Here is a 22,330-nt window from a genome sequence, read left to right as displayed (position 1 = left end):
GCCCGATAAATACATCGACCGACTGATTATGTTATAGAGTGTCGTGGAATACGGTATACGAAACGTATTTGCCGGTCAAGTAGGGACGCGGCCGCGAGGAAAACGAGAAGAGAGGGGGAAGACTCGTTTAATTCTTCGCGTGCACAGTTGTCGCCTATTGTTGTGTATATATACGGACTCTTCGATACAGTCAGTCTGTTCCATTCGAATGTAGCGTCTATCAATTGCAGGTAGAACTGCCAATCGGTCGAATTCAAAGCGAAAGAGAGAATGGGTTAGTAGGGGGGTCGAAAGAGGCCAATTGACACCTCGATAAAATTGGACTAGATCGAAAAGAGGTGGTGGTAGTGGATGATTGGATTTATTCGAAGGTTTTTTTTTTAGACAGATGATGTTGGAAACGAAATAGAAATTTTATTCTGGATATTTTTAATCGATTAGTAGTCGTCTTTTTGCATCTCGACAAAATTTTTGGCGAAGTAGTTAGCAGAGTTGTGTTCATCCTTCTACACAAAAGGAAAAAATATTATCGCGAATCGTAATCCTTTTAGGATTAGAAAGAGAAATTATATCTCACGAAATTACATTCGTCGGTTTATCAGATATTCAATTTGTTCTTTCAATTCGAGTCTTATTATCAATTTTTATTTCCTCCGGAGGGAATTCTCGGGCTACCAGATTCTTTAATGCGAAACTCTTTCACGTTAAAACTTGGGAATATCGTACGGAAGTATCCGCAGCAAATATGAAAACTGTGCGCGATACGATTTCTTGGTGGCTGACTCCTTCGTTCCTTCGTCTTCCTCGTCCATAAAATAACCCCGCGCGATACGCGGTTCAACTGTCTAACTCAGCTAACCCGACTTGGTTGCGGTAGAATCGTGCCCGGGATTCGGTAACGAATCCGCAAGAAGACGTTGCCCTCCAGTTGGTTCCAACGGCGATACATTTTATACCCCTTTCCAGCCAGAAAAACATTACCGAGTTCCCGTTTTTCCCCTCTCCCCTCGCTTTCGGCCGACCAAGTTAAGAAAATTCTCAAGCTTTTAGCTCACGTTCGCCATATCTCTATCGTTAGCGGTTAAAGATCGTCTGGTGCAATTTCGCGTGGGAACGTTTTACGAGCTGCTAATACCTCCTCCCCTCCCCTTCCCCCGACTCTCGCGACCAATTACCGGTATCCATTACTTATCGAAAACCGGGTTGGGAATCTTTCGTCCATCTTCGGCTCGGTTATCGATTCACCGACACCCGCCACGGGATTAAATCCTCTTAGAGAGGGGGATAGAGGGGAGCAGGTAGGGGAGGGAGAGCAGGGAACCAGCTCCAGTGGTAGACGTATTGTTATCATAACGATAGCGACCGACATATGTAAATCGTTGGAAATTAATTTAGCAGAAGTTCGGTATTACGGTCGGCCGGGTTTCTAGTTCTTCGTGGAGACGGTGTGCGAGGAAGAAAGGGGGAGGAGGGGTTGGTGAACGAGAGGAAATAAAGCTCGGTGGCCTACTTCCTCTCTCCTCCCCTCTCGACAATTCTCAACATAGCAAGAAGAGAAATCCGGCTAAGGCAAAGACTTGCCGAAGTTGGAAACTTTTCTCTCTCCCTCCCTCCTTTGTCCAACCTGCATTCCACCTTTCCTCCTCTCCCTTACCACTCCACCCACTCGTCTCCAACTAGTCTAACCGCCGTGTTCGACCGAAAGTCACTGCGTTACACGTTGCCACGCTCCAGATCGCACCTAGTTTTATTAATGAACCCGTCGAATAATCGATACTCGGATGGAAGAGGTTTACGATTATAAATGTTATACATCTCGATTCCTCCTTGCGGATAAAATAGCCGGGAGAAGAAGGAGGAGGAGGAGTAGGAAGAGGAGGTTGCTTGGGAGAAAAATCGAGGAGGGGTATCGCGGCGTGTAGAGTGGCGGGGAATATAACGCACGAGTATAATCGTATTCTCGAAGGAGAGGAAGAGCGCAGCATCGAGCCGATAGTTATCCGAAGTATAGGCTGTAAGCGACACAGACGTACAGTCCGATGAGTATCAATAGCTATCTCGGGAACTGGTAGGTATGCGCATTGGCGCGAGACTGCCAATAGCCGCACGCGAGTGGATCCGCCGAGTGGAAAACCGAAATCGAGATCTGATTTCAATTCTCCCCTTTTTCGATTTATACATACATATAGACAAGAATGGTCGGTTAAGGGCCATCTCTCCACAAGGGAGATACTATACCTGTGGTATGGCATGTCGTTTTTCGAAGTTCAAGGATACCATCGAAGAATCCTGTTTTCCTTTTCTCGTTCCGTAAATTTTCATTCCGGGACAGCTCGATAAATCTGTCTGGGCTATCGGGGGCGAACGTTCGCGTCGCGGTTTCAACGTTCCCCGGATTACTTCATCGTTGCACACCACCTTCCATTGGTATGCAGACTCTTCTCATATCGTAGCTTCCACTTCCGACTAATTCGCATTCCGCCGGCCGCGTGCATATCGCTATTCCCGCGGGTTATCGCGCCCCGCCCCATTAACATTCACCTCGCCCGATCAGGAAATAAAGAATATAAGCAGTGATAGGACGGTCGCCACGTTCCCTCGGCTCTCTAACGATTTCCTTCCCTTCGATGACCGATCGCGCTGACAGATCCACGGTTTTCCGATTAATTTGCCGCTGACGTATGGCGTTATTATATAACGTACGGTGTATATGTAACTTGGTCCAGACCACGTTCCGCGAGATCGGCTGTGAAACGGGTTGTTGCTCGAGCGGCTAGGCTCGAGATGTTCGGCCTCCGGTCAGGAAAGAGAGAGAGAAAGGGAGGGAGAGAGAGAGAGATGCAGGCAGACCGTGGAAGGACTTTGCCGCCTTCTTATACGCTTAGTTCGCTTCTATATGGTATCTTGCCATCTTCGATGTGTTCAGCCAGGCCAGCGAGGCATGGGAGTGCGACCGGCTTTCTAAGCAACCCGATCGCGACGCGATGGAATTCGTGCTCGGCCAGACACGGCGACGCGCCCTCCTCTTCTTATTCTATCTGGATACTTCTGCGCCACGGTTTAGCGCTGCCCTCTTTGTTCTCCTCTCCTCCCAATTTCGTCCAGGGACGCTCTCCTCGCTTGCCATTCATCCGTTCGTATCTCGTTCAGCTTCTATTCTTGCTTCGTCGAATTATTTTGAAGAAACCACGATCGTCTTATTAATTCTTCAGGATCTTGCTCTCTCCGGAAAATCGCCTCTCGTCGGATCGATGCTTGCCTTCGCTTAGAAACTGTTCGACTGTTCGTTGCTCGTAAACGTACGTATATAATAACATTAATTGCGCATCTGCGCGAAGCGATCGCTTTCCGTTTGTTTTGTTTTCACAACGGAATTATAATTTCTCGGAACAAGTAAGACGGAAAAACCTCTCGACTCGACGTTAAGGTAATGTTTAGCAACTGTAAATCTCCGTGCGAAAAAAGAAAAAAGTTTAGAAAGAAAGGAGAATGCGAGGATTAAATCTCGAGGTATATATACGCGGTAGCGTTGAATCCTCCTCGTGTGTGAAAGAAAACACGAGGTAGCGACAGCGATCCGATCTTCGATGATCGTACACAAGTGGCGGGCTGGCCGGTTCACCCGGTCACACCAGCTCCTCGACAAGAATATTGGAAAGGGAGTCGGGTCGAGGGCGTAAAGTTTGCCACCGAGGCGTGGCCGAGCGAGGAGGCGATCGCCGGTTTTCGGCCGCGAGAGGAAGAATCCTCTCCTCTCCTCGTGAGGGGGAGAGACAAGTGGGATCGGTATTTTCGGTGGGCTCGGCGTGCATGCAACCTTCGCTCCGTTGGAAGCTGGTTGCAACCTTCTCCTCTCTCTCTCTCTCTCTCTTCCTCTCGTCGGATCGCGGCATCCCATCGCGAGACGTAAGAATAAACAGGTTTGCCGCGTCCTTATAAGAGGCAGGGAGGGAAAGGGAGTGGGTCGGAGGGAAGGATGAGAGGGCAAGGCGAGAGCGGTCGACACGCACCGAGGGAGCGAGGGAGGCGAGAGAGGGGAAGGAGGAGCAGGAGAGGATGAAGAGAGCGGTGGATCCTCGGGAGAGGTTCGGTCTTCCTCTTCCTTCGCACGGATTGAAAGGGTTCCTACACGCGCGCTACATTCGCGAGTAGTACAGCCGCGTGAGACTAGGCAGGGGAAGGGAAGGATTGGAGGAGAAGATGAAAAGAGCGGTATCCGTTTCTTCGACGCGGATTTTCTTACACGCGCAAGATTAGGCGAAACAGGAGAGGAGATGATAAGAGGAGGTGTCTTTTTCTTGCTGCCGGGGAAAAGGATTAAACACATTCGCGAGGAAGGGAAAAGAAAAGACGAAAGGAGTAATATTCCGTGCTCGTTCGAGCGGGAAAAGGATCGTACTTCTCCTTATAGTAGCTACGAATACTGAATAATCGTCTCTCTGTTGCTAACCATGTTCGCGGTTAGGGACTGTTACTTCGTTATTTGTGACGTTACTTCGTCAGCAATGTGGTTGGACAGGATTTATCGTTGGTTGGAAACGCGACGTGTTCGTGATTAGGACGGTTTCTACGCGTTCTCTTCCGTGGTTTTTTTCGACAGAGCAGGGAGCGGGGAGACGAGAAGCGCCGATCTCCTTCGACCGGTTAAATGGCATCCGGCTTCCTCGATCCTTCCTTCGAAAGAGAAACCCTCCTTTTTCTCCGACAATTTCGTTCGTCGATCGACTAGAATACGGCAGCGCGTGAAATTGAAACCTATTTCACCTCGAAGCACGTATTATTTTTACGTATATACGCCAAGTAAAATCGAACGGTTGTAAATTTCGCTCGATAAAGGAGAAATTTCGAGGGATACCGCGTTACTCGTCCAGTTATCCCCGCTATTCGCGACGATATTCGCTTCGAAAAGGAAACGAACGAAGCTTAAATCCCGAAGCGTATATTTGCCTATCGTGACGCGACATCCACCCACGCGCGGCAGCACGCAACAATCGCGAGGCGATCTCCCTCGCTAATTACCAAAACCGCTTAGACGACCGCTTCTTCGCTCGCCACCCCTCGATTAATTGCGTCCCGTCGATTCCTTTCAGATTCGAACGGAATTAATTGCGTTTCTACGTCGCGCGCTCGCAAAGGGGGTGGAGGCGTGGAAGGGGTGGAAGCAGGGTGGAAACAAGGGAAGGGAGGGGAGGGGAGGGGACCGAGCCTTTTTGTCCCGGCGCTGGCTCGTAAATCGATCAAACGCCGAAATCGAGTGTCCATAGTTCGTGCTCGCGATACACGCGTGCACACGTGTACGTACGTGTGGGTTCACGTGGCTGAATGCACACGGACGACGCACACGCGCCGCCGACGGGAATATACACTCGGACAGGTCGAGACAGGGAGAAAAGCAAGACTCGCCCAGGCTGCCGGGCTTACCTCCTCGTAAATATAAACGTGTTTCGCACATTAGTCGAATTAATTAAATGCTAATTATGATCGGCCAGTGGCGCAACGTGCATACTGATATCGGCCACGATTCCATTCCATCACGTATATCTGTGTGTACATATATATCTTATATACATATATATATATATACGAAGGGGCGAACGATGCATGTCTCGAATCTTATTAAACCCGAGTCCTTCGAGAACCAGTCCCCCCCTCCCTCCTTCTTTTCGAAACGGCCGAATATTCCGCGGAACACCCCGTTATATCGCGCCGCATCCAAAGTCGAAAGGCGAAAGAACGCGAAATTTTTACACGCGAGTTGCCGTGCCACACCACGAGAATCGCCTTACCTCGAACCCTTCCCCTCCTACCCTCACCGCCGAGAGAGGATGCGAGGATGGTCCGTTTGATCTTTTTGCGGGGACATTTATTTCGGCTACCGGGCACCGGCTCCCGCCGTTAATTTGCAAATATTCGCTGACGGTAATTAAAGACACGCTCGCCCGCCCGTCCGTCCGTCCGTCCGTCCGTTCGTCCGATTCCTCGCTTCGTTCCCTCCGTATCGTGGCCAGGATCTTTGAGAGACGGTGAGACGGTGATTATCGCGTGATGAATACCCCGTGACGGCCGAGGGACAGGTTCGAGCGAAATCGAGAAACGATTCGGTATAATTATCGCGCCTCCGTTTCTTGGAAATGACTTAACCAGGCGAAATTATTGCCAACTAAATTTTCGTCCTTTTCTCTCTTTCTCTCTCTCTCTGTTTTTTCTTCTTACTCCTGGGAAAGGAATCATCATATCTAATTACGATAGAATTATTATTATTACTATTATTATTATTATTATTATTATTATAGCGAAGTATCATGACTTGGAAACTTTGCGAGATAACCCGTAATCGTTTAAGGCCGGTATTCCAATCGCGAAAAATTTATTTCTGCATTGCATTAGTACCGATCGCCGCACACAAGAAGCGAATCGATAAGACTCCAACTGCTAACCGTTTCTCATTAATCAAACGAAGATGAATCGAGGAATGCTCTCAAGTCGCGGGGCATGGAACGCGCTCCAGTATCATCGCGGTGACATAATTAGCTGTAAGACATCGTTTAACGGGGAGGGGGGGAGAGATCGGTTGTTGAAACGCTTTCGATTTCTGCTCGCCCGTCGATAACGAATGAAAGAAGAAACGCGTTCGCGAGGAACGAGCAGAGAACAGATAAGCAAGCGATTAATCATTCGCGGAGATGGTTATCCGACGTTCCGCGTGTCGCGCGAACAAATGGAAATGCCGCGAGCGCATCGAACCGTGGAGAGAAAAATCAAGAAGATCCGTTCGAAGACGGAGGGGGAGGGAGGCGAATCCATAAATCGTGGAGGGAATCACTCGTGCGGGAAACAATTGTTGAAAAATATCCCCGAGCTCGGTACACGCACAATAGACGGGACTAATGGTGTTAGATCGCCGATTGTCGACGGCGGTATCTAGATTCTTGTTACCCTCCCCTCCCCCTCCCTCCCTCCATCTGGACGGACGAACGTTACCCCGCGTAACCATTGTTCTGGAACGTGCATACCTGTACCAGAACCGACAATTACTCGACCACCGTAAGTGGGGTAAGTGGCATAACTCGGCAACCGTGGAATCAGACTCCATAAATAAGACACCCTTTCGGTCTTATTTGATTCAGTAAACCGTATCGATGGAAAATTCTCGATGAAAAATGATTCATCCCGTGCGATTCTACTTTGTTATTCGAACAAGTATTTCGGTTTAGAGACTCTTCCTATTCCTAGTCGAGATTCTAGGAAAGCAAATCGAGAAATCTTCGTCTCGAGTCGAAGAGATTGGAATAATAGGTGCGGTGTAATTCGCCGCGTTTATGCGGGTATAATTAAAGGGATGCAATAAAGCGCAACGAGACAAAGAGGAGGAAAGAACGGTAATTTGCAAAATAACGTAACGGGGAGAGATTGTCGGGGCGAATGTTGACTTGAAAACGAGCGAATTCGATCCCCTCGAAGAGCGACGATTAACGAGCCTCGTCTGGAGCGTGAAATCTGGATCATGGATTGCATTGTCCCGGGATGAAATTACGATCGTTAGCGTTAGCGGTTACACGTTTTCGATCCCGATGCTCGAGCAAAACAGTGTAATCAGAAAATTACAGCCCCCTGATCGATCGAACGATCTTCTTCTGTTCGAGTCGTCTTCCTTTCCTTGTTGTTCATTGTTCCGGATTTGGCGACGCGAGGGGAGCTCAATACATCGACGGAACGTAGCGGCCGCGAGAAAGAAATTTACAATGGCAAGCACCGGTGTAATTTGTTTTCGCGATAACGGCCACGATTGCGAGGCGTGAAGGAGGGTGGAAAGAGCGTAAAACCCCGTGTAATGAAGTTCCGCGAGAGGTGGAGCAGTCTGGTCTCTACGCACAAATGTTCTTTCTTCTTGGCAAGGGAAGGGAGGAGGAAATTAAACATCGATCCCCTCGAGTATTGAGAGAAGTTCCGCTCCTGCCGAGCGATCTGTCGATAATTGCGACCAATCCAAGTTTTGGTATTTGAAATGTTGCGAGGAATGAAAATGAGCGAGGGGAAGAGGGAAGTGTTTGGCGGATTATGCAGAAGCGAAAGTAAACGAAGAATGTACGAAGGATGCGAGATTTGTAAATCTATCTAAATGTTAAGCTATTTAATCGCTCTTGTTCGGTGTTGTTAGGTGTTGTATCATTTAGAGAAATTAATTGGGTGCAACTGAACGAATCGTAAAAAAAAAAAGGAAAAAAAAATAGTGAAACTGTATATACAAGGAAGGAACATTTTGCTATTGTTTCGTTTGAAAGCTGCACGTGAAACGTGAACTCATTCGAAAAGAGCTTCGGGTTACGCCCGGGATGGTTCGAATTACGCGCCCAACGAAAGCTACGCGCTTTCCGCGGACAATTTATTCGAAAATTGTCCCATTCGATTGCAAACTTTCATTTGCCTTTAATCTCTATTTTGCGTGCGTTTGACTTGCCCATCGGAGAATAATTATATCCCCTTGAATAAAGTGTAATAAATATAGCGAGAGTTGCGCAAAGCGCTATATTGCACTCTTCAAATTTCATACCATTTCGTTCTTTAGTTAATTCTCTCCCTTTATAATCTACTTTAAATCGGCGCACACGCGAAAGATAGAAATAAAAGGATAATAAATTGTACGAGCCTCGCGTACATTTCTAGAAATTTCTCCAATATTTTTCCGTAAATTCGAGCGAGATAGCTTTAAAAGGAGAAACACAAAGTTTGCAGTCATCGCTTGCGTTTAGCACTATTACTGGAACCGCGAAAAATATTTTCCTCCCCTCGTTGTGTCACCCACCGAATCGTCTTCCGACTTTCCCAGAAAACCTCCCTTTGTAATTTTAAGAACGGAGGAAACGTTTCGAGTGATAATGTCGCGTCATAGACACCTTGTACATACATCTGCCGATAACACGCGCCCCTTTTCACTCTTCTCTCGCTGAAATTCCTCGCGGAGAAGAAACGCGACTCATTCGTGGTCTTTTTTTTTCTTTCTTCCTTTCTTTTTTTCGTTGCAAACAGTGAAAATCGTTCGACGCTTCGATACAACAGTTATACCCCGTGACCCGTGGTCGACGATTTCTGCCACCAAACATAAAAATGTCCTCTAAATTCCCCGGAATCGAGGACGGGAACCGATAGCCGTAGACTAGAATTTTTTAGTCGCCGTGGTCGAATCAGGACACTCGTGCCCGTGTAATGAAATCTGTCGGAAAAAAATGGTAAAATCGACACCTCGAGCGTTACAGCGACAGAGGGTGAAACTGCGAAGGGGGCGTGAACCGTACTCGATTTGTGTTTCGGTCTATCCATGGGATTTCACGTGGAAAAAATCAAGAGAAAAAATTCGATTATATTTCGAACCGTAGAAAAATCAACGGCATCGACGAGCATCTTCTTTCCATCAAAAGTAAAAAAAGAATAGAAAAAACCGTTGCACGCAGAAACGCGTACAGAATATTGAATCCGTAAATAGTTAAATCGAAACCAAAGTACTAGGGAAATGCTCGAGTACGTCGAATCCAGCCCATTCCGGTTAATTCGACCCATTATTATCCGTTAAACCCAAGCACCTCCAAAGCTCACGAACTTTGTCAATTTTGCGCGTCGATGGTCGCCCGCTTCGAGCACGTGACGCGTGCTGTGCACGTTGGCTATTTAAAGGGGTGGACTCGAACCGTTCCACCCTTCCACGCTCATACGTACACACGCCCTCTCCCTTGTTCCACGCTGCATCCAGGATCTCTCGTCTCCCAACTCGTCTCAGCTTCGCATCACCGCGAGAATCGACGGGAATTCGAAGTTTTCAACCCGCGCGGAATCGTCGACCACATCGATATTCGGCGGTTCGAGATGTCAAAATGGGCCGATTGTCCGAGATGATGGTCCCGTGGAGCCCTATGGAAACTCGGCTGGACCGAGTGACGCCGTTGGAGACACCGTCGACTATTCCAGCGAAATTTATGCGCGCCACCGTGCAATTATCCGGCTGGAAGTGCACTTAACGACTTCGCCGTACGAATAAAGTCTCGGCGGCAACGGGCACGCCGCGTACGCGTATCGTATCGGCGCGGCGTGCCGCGATACAGGTGCCTGTATTTATCCCCGCTCCCTGGCCTCGTAACGCCAGGCTTTTAATCAGTCGTTGCGCGACCCCCCCGCGCGCCCCACCGCCAGTCGAACACGAGATCGGCCTCTATCGTTAGATCGTTCATTAATCACCCCTAACGTGCTTTTTCTCGATCCTCTTGACTTTATTACCGGGGACGAGATATCGTTTCTTCGTCTCTTTCCCTCGTCGCCCTGTGTATATACGTATATACGGGGATTTGATTAACATTTTTTTCTTCCTCTTCTTCTTCTTCTTCTTTCGTTCGATTTAAATATTCATGCGTTGATCGAGGTGGAAGAGAAAGAGAGAGAGAGAGAAAGTTGGAAGGGTTAATTGGTTCCGGATAGATTAGTTATAGCCAGGGAATGGATTGGACCGTGTAAAATGTATGAGAATTCTTTTTGGATCGTCTCGAAATGTTAATAATAATACTCGGCGTTATTGAAAGAAAGAAGTTTAAAAAGAGACGGGAAGAAAGCTCGGGGAGAAAAGTGTAGTCGGGGATATTCCGGGGGTATGGCTTCGAATTGTCAGCCAGAAAGTTGGAGGTTTCGCGATGAAAACTTCTGTTGCGCGATGCTTCGAAAGGAAGGGAGAAAGAATTTCTGATGGAGTGAGAGAGAGGGAAGAAAAAGGGAGAAAAAGCAGCGAAAAATATGTTTTCGTTACTTGCCGGAGAAGTGGAGATCGGTAAGGGAACGAAAGAAGGGCAGTTAGATAATTCTGTCGCGAAAAGTTGATACACCGCAACTGGGTTAAATTTATCGATCCTATCCCAAGGCTTGGAAGATAACAGTTGACCGAACTTCGTATCCTCTACTTAACTTTTCCTCACTTCGTAACGTTGAATCGATGATAACGTTAAAGAGGGTTGGGCAAAATTGATCCAATCTTCGCTCGAAGGTATCACGATTTTTGAAAAAAAAATACCTACTTCGAACGTTGCCTGGCGATATAATACTCTTAAAAGTTACGTCAATATTTTGATTTATCAAGTCAAATATAAAAAAAAAAAAAAATAGAAGGAAAAATCAATATTTATAACGTTTTATAACGAATATCGTAACATAACTCTTGCTTGATTTATACGCTTGATAGAATTTGATTTAAAAAAAAAAAAGAAAAAAAAGATAATAGGTGATAATTGGCGATCTACACAAAATTTCGTCGATGTTTTAATATCGAATTCAAAATTGGAACGACAATAATAAAATTGGAAATAAAATTCACTCTATCCGGCGCATTAATTGGGTTGAATGACAGTCATGAGAGCGTAGCGTCGAACGCATCCGATCGTTTCGAGGCCGGGCGTCAATCGTTAATGGAGCAATTCGTTCACGCGGTTTTCACCTAATCCCGCGATCATACTTCATTAGCGTTGACGCTTCGATCAAAGGTAACACTTATTGAAATGCCGATAATAAAAGCGGCCCCGGCATCAGCTCGCCCGCTACGCTGCTGTGCGTAGGCCTGTATATACCCGTGACGAGGATACGAGGAGGAGAGAGAGAGAGTAGGCGAAGTGTATCGATGTCGGTTTTCGCATGAAACAGGCCGCCGCCGCCACCTCCGATACTGGTTTCCGTGCGATCGGCCGCTAAATCACCGGCTTCCACCATATCTACCAGCCAAGTTTAACTTTTTCTCCGACATTGTTCCGCGATAAAATTTTACGCTTCAACTTTCTACTCGAGTTTTTAAATCTCTTCCATCATTAGATGGTTACGTCGAATCAATTTGTAGCGATGCAATATCAATACCGTGAATTTTTATATCTCTGAGATTTTCAACGTGATCTCGAATGCCACGATATCCTCCTGAAACGTTCTCCATTATTACGATCAATTTAATGAGTTCAACCAGCGATAATCTTGCCTTAATCCCACCTTTCGTATGAAAGATTCTGTCACGTGAGATATATCGAAAAAATATATATTTCCATCGAATATTCCCCGATTTTCATATTTCCCTTTTCTTCGATATTCTCTATCCGCGCAAGAGAATAAATTTCTCCCTTTACAGCGAAATCACTACTCCCCTTAATGCGCGGGATGGTCACCCGTAATCCGCACGCTTTCATCCTTAAGTCTCGAAAGAGAACCGATTTCCGTAACGATCGATCCCCGATAATAATAAGCATTCCACGAGCGTTGCGCGAATCCTCGCCGCATTACCGCACATACTTGGCGCAATTGTATCGTCTGGCCCGTCCGATTCGTTATCGCTTTTCGATATATTCCCCACCCTTTATCCAACCCTTTTTCCGATCGTCTGCGATTCGAACGGTTGCTTGCGCATTACAGCGATCATTCTCCATTGAACGTTTCTCGCGCGACATTCTTTCGACCGAGTCGACGATCAACCCCGTCTCGTTTCCACCCTCCTCGTACGCGTCTGTCCGTTCGATCGACCGTCCGCTAACCTCGAAACCTCGTGGTTTAGCGCCTCGTCTCGCGAATCATCACCTGCTATATATAAGCGCGCAGGTGCAAGGAGGCCACGCTCCTCGCCTTGTTGTATCCCCGCAACGGTGGAAACTCGGACAGCCAAATGTTTCTGACGGGCATCCATTATTCATGCTCGGCCGTCGTATTTTCCCCCCCCCGTTCCGAGGGGAAACAAATTCGTTCGTTCACGGAAAAAACTAACGCGCTTAACGAGCTACCGTTTTGCACCGTTTCCCTTTCAATATTCATAACGACGCGCGATCAGAAGCGTGAAAACTTCGAGCACTCGCTCCTCTCGTCGCGCCGTATATCTCGTTGCGATTCGTACAATACGGAGTAAAGAAGAAAAAAATAAAAATGGGAGAATTTTCCTCCATGCTTTCAAAAGATTTACTATTTACTTTTTTTTTTTTTATTATCAACGTCCGTCCGGAGAAAGATTTTTCTAAGAATCCTCTCTTCGTCATCGAGGTTTATTATACTCGTTATTAGAGGAGGGTGGCTTTTTTTGGACGGCGGACTTTCATCTCGAATTTTTCAAGGGAAACCGTAGAATGGAATCGTGTCACGGTGAAGACACCCCGCAGAGATCTGATGGCAGATATCATCGAAGGCGTTATTGCACCGTACTCGAGTAGATATGTATATATATATATATTTCCACAGAATCTGTAGGGTGACTGGACCTCGATTGGGGGGTTGTACCGTATACCGGGGAAAATTAAAGGGGAGCGAGACGGAAAAGTAGCGGGTAGGTTTCTTGCCGGTGAAGGGCAAAGACCGCGTTGTTCGCCAGCCCGGAAGTCTAAACTGTTATGAAACAGTTGGAGAGAAAGCTTTTTTATCTCCAACGTGCATTTCTTTCTGGAAGGTAATCGTTCTTCTTTTCTCCCTCCCCACTCTGAGATATATCTTAACTCTTCCCCCCTCCTCTTTCTTTCGTGTACAACTCTCGTAACACAACTTCGGCTAAGCGCGGCTTTACGCTTAGACACACGAAACTACGGAATGTTCCACCATATCTTCAACGATGATAAACGCACCGTTCGCGACGTCTCGCTGCGTTTCTCGGAACGCGGGACACTTTTCCACGAGTCTCTCGTCGAAAATTGAACGTCAGCTCATACGTGCCCCCTCCCTCTAGCGTCCAATTTGATCCCGTTAAAACGACGGGAACGGTTTCCGAAGAAAACGTTTTATTTTATGCGCGGCGGTCGAAAATTGGCTACGAGGAAATTTTTTTTACGCGCTTCACAGGAAAAAAAAGGCCTGGACGCTAAATATATGGACGAAAGAGAAGGAGAAGGGACGCAATAGTGGGGGACACACGCTGAGAGACACGATACCCCGCCACCTGTGCGTAAATTGCTTTGGCGAAAATGCGCCCATTTTCCTAACCACTTTCGAGAAAGACATTTTCCACGAACTCGTATCTCTCGTCCAACCTGTCACTTTTCACGCCGGGCCGAGGACACGAGCGGTCTGTTATTACAGCGGAACAAGCAGTGGTCGTAGCCGGGGCTATAAAAGAATGGAATGACGTTATATACCGTAACGGTTCGATATTAAACGTCACTCCTATCCCGATATAGGAAATCGGAACTCGGCCAGAGTTGCGAGTCCCGTTCTCTTCTTTGCATGAATAGAGCGCGGCGCTATAAGCGTTTTTCAAATCTAAAATAGAAATTTAAAAGTTTGTGATACGTGAATACGGAATGTGGCTATTTGTAGCGTTCGCAATTTGTTATATCGTCAATACGAATAGGCTATAATATCTCTAATATATTTTTATTTCTCTATTCCAACGTTTCCAATAATTATTTCCCGTATATTTCTATTTCTAAAATTGTCTCTACCCTCAAAATCGTATTAACCAAGCATAAAATTAAAGAAACAAAATCGACGCGAGAGGAAACGATCGCGATTATCAAGCGACAAGGACGCGCTTTTCGGCCTTGCGATTTTTTTATCGCGCTGTACATCTAAAATTGCAGGTGGCCGCGTGCAGCAGGGGCCACAGCTTGGGCCCGCGTAATAGAGACGCTCGCGGCGATGCTATCCGCGTGCCTCGTTAATTCGGTACTTGATGTTGGTAGGGAGAAAAAGAGAGAGAGAGAGCACACATGTTCATTCATTCATCCGAATGGATTCCCCCAGAGTCGAGCCGCGGCGAGGATAAAAAAATCACCGCGGATAATCCGGCCCCGAGAACGTTTATGCGCTGCACGAACCGCGGATATCATCGTCGAACGAATCGTGGAATATGGGTCAGTTTTGAAAAGCTCTCCTCCCATCGACGCTTCGTCCATCGACTTTTTCTTCTTTTCTTTTTTCCCTCCTCCTTCGTGTCCCTTTTTACCGCGGCTCGCTCTCCGTGACCACAGCCACGGTCCATCGTTATAGGAACGCGTCCCCGCCCGTTTTTTCGCATCGAAGAAAAATAGAGCTCCGGGTAACCAAACCCTCTTAACCGTGCCGTTTCGATTTTTCATTCTTTCCTTTATCCCCCCCGTCACACTGTGTCCCGTTTGATCGAGGCAACAAAGAGAGCGCGCAATATGAATTTCTATCGCGTGCCGGGTTCCCGTTTGTCGTGGAAATCCACGCCATATCCCTTTCTTCTTATTAGCCTTTGTTGTTCAAGGTGAAATCGAACGGATATATATATATATAGAGAGAGAGAGAAAGAGAAAAGAAAGGAAATGAGTAAAATTAGCGATGAGGGCTTTTATTTTTAATTAGGCAATATTGCTGGGGGAGAAAGAATGTTGTATATCCACTCTTCGCGCTCTAATCCCAGTGAAAACAGAAGATATATTCGTCATCTCCGGCATTATATCCGACATTAAGCGCGACTTAAACCACTATCACCTTCGATCAAATAGATTCACGTGACGTTTACGAGATGTACAGAGATATCGTCATCGCGTCGTGGATCACCACGCCCATCCCCGTCCAATTATCTCGAACGGTTCCCCGTATTATCGGCAAAACGACGGAAGGGAAGAGAGAGAGTTTATGGGGAGGCATTTGCATCGAGCGTAAATCTCGAACCGTGTCGCGCTCCACGCGACTCCACGTTCCAAACCGTCGAAGAAATCGCTGTTGGAAAAAGGACGAGTCTCTATTATTATCAGGGATTTAACCGATGATTTATCCGAAACTGAAGCTTGAAACACGCGTGTAATTAACGATCGATGCCCACGGTTTATTAGATTTAAGATTTATCTTCGTACGTCTTGTTTCCATAAGTTGAAAATTTCGATTCGAAAAGCAAAGTCGATAACGGTATCGACGCGTAAATATTCGATAAGAGCCGCGACGGGGCATCTCCGTAATTGTGGATTCGTGTCCCAACCCTGGCTAATGTTCCTCGCGGGGGCCCTCGAATATTGCCGCCTCCCGCGAGCCGAGTCGTGATCTAGAGGGTGATCCAATTACTTTCCAAACAGTGGAAACGTGCCGCGCCTAGGTTCGCTTTGAGAAACACGACCGACGATCACCACCCGTCCAAGATCGTATAACGAATCCTATCCCCTACCAGCAATTCACCGTCGTTGATAACGAAATTCTCCTTGGATCGTAGGTAGAAACTTTAATTCGCAGATTTTACCCGATACCCTGCCGGCTGACTCGTTGAAACTGTAGGAGATACCTTTTCATCTCTTTCTTCCTTTTTATCCCCCTCCCTCTCTCGCGTTGAAAGCTTCTCTCGCCCGTCCCCAAGATTCTTCCATAGTTTAATTTGAACCGGTCCCCTACTACCTGAGCGATCCTTTGACGACTGCCTTTATTAAAAAATCGCGAGGTGTTGAAGGTGTTTTCGATGCTGAATCCCCGATGGATGGGGCGAACGAACGCATTCACGCAAGATTTTTGAGGAGGGTTTTCGAGCAAAGTTGTTTTCGAGCACCCAGTATACGTGGACAGGCGAGAAATAAAGATAGCGCGTGGGTCGGTTTTAGGTTCATTCGTTCGACTCTTCTGTTCGAGAAGCGTTATCTTAACGGATACTCGTATTCGAGTGTGAATATCTGGGCCCCCTCCTCCTCCCCTCTCCTGTCGCCCGACCGGTGAGATTTAAACTTGTTCCCAGCCGTTCCCCTATCGGGCAACATTCGTCGAGTTTCTTTAGGTAAGTACGATAAATAATACCCCTTAAAAACAACGCGTTTTCGATGCTGATCTCACCGTGAAACGTTGTAACGAAATAAAATATCCAACGTTTTGCTTGGCATGCGTGCAAGTTGAACCGAAGGAGAAGAGAAGAAGGGAAAAGGAGGGGGAAAAAATGTGAAGGAAAAGAGGAAGGGAAAGGGGCGTTTAATCCAGTTCTTCTGCGACTCGAGAGGCAGAGGCTAGATGTTAGATACCAATTGAAGACGTTTTTCTTTTTTTTTTTTTAAATAATTTCATAGAACCGTTTTGCCTAATAAAAATATCATGGCATTTTTGCATTTCGCGTGCAAAAGCCAAAGGCCGGCCAAGGGCTTTAATTATTTTTGTACCAGACGTGCCGCGTGACAAAGTGAACCGGCTCACGACCGTGCAATTAGGATCGTCGATAGCGCGGTTTTTTAATTTATCAGGGAACGATGAGGCCGATCCACGTTCGCCTGGCTACGGGCGTCGTTCTTTTCTTCAAAATTCGTGTCGATGCCTCGTGAGATAGAGAGGCACGTTCTCCGTTCCACCGGCCACCGTCCCAGTCGTTTTCCTCGGTCGAGAGAGGATCGAGCTCCGATTAAATTTGACTCGGTCGCTCGGCGATCCCCTTTTGTCCCCCCCTCGGAAATATCACCGCCATTTAACTTAATATCCCGATAGAATTTCCGGCACACACATCGTTGCTGAGTTTACGACAACTTCCTGTCGTGTCGTACGTACGTAAACTCGGCGATTAGTAAACAACAAAAGTGTCTCGATACTGTTCGAAATTTTTGCCTCGTGACGTATAATAAGCCACGAGTTACATTTTTCCAAACTTTAAAACGAACTCGATTCTCGTCGCGCTCACAGAGACACGATCGTGCACAAAGCTTCCGAAATTTACGAACTAAAGTTTCGCCCCGAACGTGTTCAGAAATCGAAAAAGTCCGAAATATAAACCCCGGTAGTCGTACAGTTTGCGCGTATCGATGCGCTTCTGTTCCGGAACCGCGAGAAAGAGTTTTCGATCGATGCGATACTCACGATACGTACGCGAGAGGCGTAGTTTCTCGTAGTCGAAGTTAAATACATGGAGTAGTCATCACCGACGATCATTCCTCTTCGATCCACCGATGAATAATCGAATCGCTTTCTCTTGTTTACGTTCCTCGGATTGTTCCGCTTCGAGAACCTGTTCCTGAAGACGAAGGACGGGAGCAGTACTGGCGGAATTACGCCGTGGCGAATTTCCTCGTTTACGACTTCATAATGGCAACTCAAACAGAGTCGAATGACGTTGGTTTGGACGCAAAGTCGTGTTCATCCGTTCACTATTTCACGGCCGCCACCACTTGCCTCCTTTCCACCAACGCGAATGAAATACCATCACTACGTCTCTGCGTCCAAAGGATGTCGAGGTATTTTCAATATCCGGGGACGGCCCCCGCGTTTCCGCTTTTTCACCCTCGGCCTCACCATTCCCATTCCCTTTTTCCGTCTTCGGGAAAGGCCAAGGGTGATGCGAATCCAGATACTGTCACCACGTTCCGTGGAAACGAATTTCGCTGATGCATGGACTTTGTCTGTACGGCGAAACTTCGTCTGTAGTGTGAAAGTGTGCGAATGGGGGAAGGCGGTTAATTAACTCAACCGAGATGAACGACGAGTTTTTCCAAGAAAAGAGAAAAGGGCGTTCATTCTTAATTTTCGTCGGGATGAAAAATAATAATTTTTCGATTAAAGGATGATAGTGTCCCAGAAGTGCGATAATTCAAAACCTAAAGAACGTAAATTCCGCTTGATCAACACCATACTTGCTCGTATACTCGAAACTCGAGACAATAGATTCAACCCTCTCCAAGATTCAACCAACACGTTTACCCACTCGTTGATAATTTCTCCCTCGTCTCCAAGTAACCAACGGGAATTTGAATTGAATTTCCAATCGACGCACGATCTTTCTTCGGATATCTCTCTACCTGGTAGTAGCAGCGGATACGATAAATCCCTGCCGCGCGTGTGTCACCGAAATTGCGGAATTTCGCGGGTACATATGGAGAGGGAGAGCTCCCTTTTAGCAAAAGCTAAAATCGTCGATACTTAGACGCGTCACAAAGAGATAAAGGGCTGATTTTAACCGTACCACCGGTATCGACATTATCGCGCGGCTCATTAGCGAATTGGCCAATCCCACAAAGAGACGGGCGGACGGATTATCTAATTCAATGTCGTTCCAGGCCGCTTAGCCCGCTTCCGCCTACTTGCCGTGGATCGAATCACGAAGGGTGGCCGCCGTGTATAGACAGGGATACGCGCGGAAAGGCGACGAGTTAAATCGGCTGTTACGCGGCCGGTATTATGACGTCGTCGTCAAATCCATCAAACGGCGGATCAAAGCCGCCATTAAGCCGCCGAGAGAGAGTGGTCGGAAGGGACCTCGCAGGCGCATGGCGAATGAAAGCCCCGGGCACCGACAAAAGCCGCGTTGTTCGCTTGCCGAAAAAGCCTCGATTCGTCGTTCGCTCATTTGCGTTTTTCTTTTTCCTCTCTCACTCTCTCTCTCTCTCTTCCTCTTTGTCCGACTCGTTTCAATCACGAACCGACACGGCGATCCGTGCCGCGGGACTAATCGGAGAATTGGCGAACTATTGCGTAAAGAGGTCGGTTATACACCGCGCTCGGATAACGAGGAGCCTCGTTTATAACTCGGGCTAATTAAAAGGCCGCGCTAATTGTCCGAACTTGCGCATTGATCACCGCAGTGATTATAATCCGATGACTGTTCCAAGGATTATCGGGAATATCGCGGATCCATCTCCGTCCTTCGTTTTTTTCCACACACCCTTTAAATCCACCCCTTAATAATCTCTTTTATGAAAATTTCCGCAGAGATTAATCTTGTTGAAAATTTACGAGGCTCTCCTCTTCATTTTACATTCGTAGAGATAGTCGGTTGTTGATTTTTCGATTTAGCACAATTTTCCAAGTGTCCAGTACCGAAGTATCGAAGCTTTAAATATTTATGGGACGAAAAGAAATCGAATCTCAATCAGCATTACGATTATCCAAGCATCAAGTGTAAAAATAATAACAGAATTGTAAATGCGTTCCGATAAACCCTATATAAAAACGATCTAATAGACATCTTTCACATAAGTGTTTTGCCACGAATTCTTGGTCGCTAGGAATCGACGATGCTCGAGAAAATAAAATCTCTCTCTCTCTCTTACAATATTGGCGGGCAATGCGACTCGCATAAGCCTGATTTCCGGTCTCGTTACCACGGTCTCGTATGCATACCCGCTTAGAAACTGTCGACAACCAGTGGCGGTTCGCCAGTGTGCGCAATTAGTAATTGTAATAGGTGATTTCCACGAACGCGCGCGGAGTCGGGCGCGGCTGATTACTTATCATTAATATTGCATTTGCGAATTAATTAACGACAAAGCCCGGTGTGGCCGTCTATTGTGACGGCGGCGGGGGGTGGAGGCGGTATTATAGCCCTGTTTCGAGGCTCTCGGTCGTGCAACGCCACTCATCGACGCGCGTCTAAAATCAATCGGGGCCGTATTCGATGCTGGCTCGCGCGTGCCGCGACACATGCGTCAAGGCACGTGCGATAACCGATTGCGGCTACCTCTTTCGCGCCCTCCCCCGCCCCCTCGCATACACGGTCGGGCGTAGATACGGTCGATGCCTCCTGGCCAGAAGCATCCTGACGGATAGATACGCAAATTGGCTCCATTTGGCTGGATGACGATCGCCCAAGGTTCCTGATTGCGATCTGTTTTCGAAGCGGTGCTCGTATCCGATAATACGAGTTGACGAGAGTGGTGCATCGTTTTCGGTAAACCAATAACGGCGATACAGTCGGTCGGTGCAAGTTTTGGTCTTGCAATTTCTTTGACTCGCGCGATGATTCGATTTTGTTTCGTCAGAAGAGATTTTTTTCGAGATCGGGCGGGGAGTTGTTGTGGAATTGTATTCACAGTTTCGGTTCAACTTGGGAGGAAGGAGTTTAATTGAATTCGTGGGCGGAGTTGATAGGATTGAAATCCAGTCTAGGTGTCTTTTTAGCCTCGAAAGAAATATTGGATACACAGGTAGAGAATCGACAATTGAGGGAACAACGACACGGATGGATTTACGACGTTTCGATGTTAATTCATCGATACTTGGATACGTACGCGTATCCGGTGTGGGGATGGAAACCCTTCCCCCGTATTCACGCATACATTTTGTCCCTGTTCCCTACTCCCTTATCCGACGATGCCGCAGCTGCACGAGAAACTGGTTGATAGATACGCAAATTAACTCGATTTAAGTTAAATGATAATCGGCGCGATTCCAAGATCCCGCGGTTCAACGCGTATCTCGAATCATTTCTCCCTACGTTTATCGCGATAATTGTTTACTCGTATATTATATTCAAAAACTTCTATCTTCTTGTCTCAAATTCAATCTCTTGCGTTACGTTTCTTTCGAAATCCTCCCTCCAAAAAAAAGCAAAACCAAATCTGTAAAATGAAATAAAATAATAGAATATTACGGAGCGAAATCAAAAATTTGTTTGCCCAAAATGGATCGATGGAAAAAGTTATCGTCGAATCGCGGCTTCAATACCGAGGGGGCCAAAGTTATCTGGCGATGACAGGCGGTAACACTTGCTCGAGATGACAGCCTTTGATTCTCGTTTACGAAGCCCTGCTGCCTTCGAGCCGGCACGGCATCGCCCTAAAACCTCCGATAAACAACGGGCGCAGGGCTCTCGATAGGGGCGCGCGACGCCCTCGTCCTCGGTTCCCTACGAAATCAGTTGACTCTATTGTGCGTACCCTTTGTACCGAAGCACCCAAGGCTTTGAACGTGTCCCGCACACCTTGTGTGTATCCGGTGTGTGCGCCGGACACGAGGCAGGTGCGTTGACGCTTTGCGAGTTACCTCGAGCACGCCTCGCCTATCGATTTAATCTCGCCTCCTCCTACTTTTATCCCGCCGATAGCCACCGCTTCTCCCGGAACCGTGAATTTTCGAAAGTCAAAGAGCGCGGGAATCAAAGTACATATATATGTGTATATAAATGTATAATAGTAGCGAGAGATCGAAGTTGAAATTTAATCAGCCGGCGCGTACGCATAGAGGGAGGAGGGAGAATGGCCACGAGGAGGTCCACTTTGATCGTTAGGAACGAGCGAGAGATCGAGGAATCGGATTTAATTACGGGGCAACGAAATCTTCGACGCGCGTTTAATCATGTTCCAATTAACACGGGTGTCGGCTCGCGTCCGATATAAAATTGGCGGAGCAAAAGGGCCGCGCAACAAAGTCGAGACGATCGTCTTTCTCGAAAGGGGAGGGTTCCGCCTCGCATAACCGGCCTTAATCGGACACCCGTAGTGATTGCAAACGAGTATTGCGTTAGCCTGGCGTCGATCCACACCGGGCCTGCATTTCTTTCGTCCCCGAGGACTCCCATAAATTTCACCGTCCACGAATTAATACCAGGCCGGGTGGAAAAAAAGAAGAAAAAAAAGAAATCTAATGAGAAATCGTCCGACGAGCCCGTGAAGAATGGCAGCGAAATGGCTATCTCGCTATTTTCGCGTCCCTCTAACTG

Source organism: Apis mellifera, linkage group LG2, assembly GCF_003254395.2.
Source record: "Apis mellifera strain DH4 linkage group LG2, Amel_HAv3.1, whole genome shotgun sequence".
NCBI lineage: Eukaryota > Metazoa > Arthropoda > Insecta > Hymenoptera > Apidae > Apis > Apis mellifera.
Note: the sequence above shows the minus strand (reverse complement) of the source record.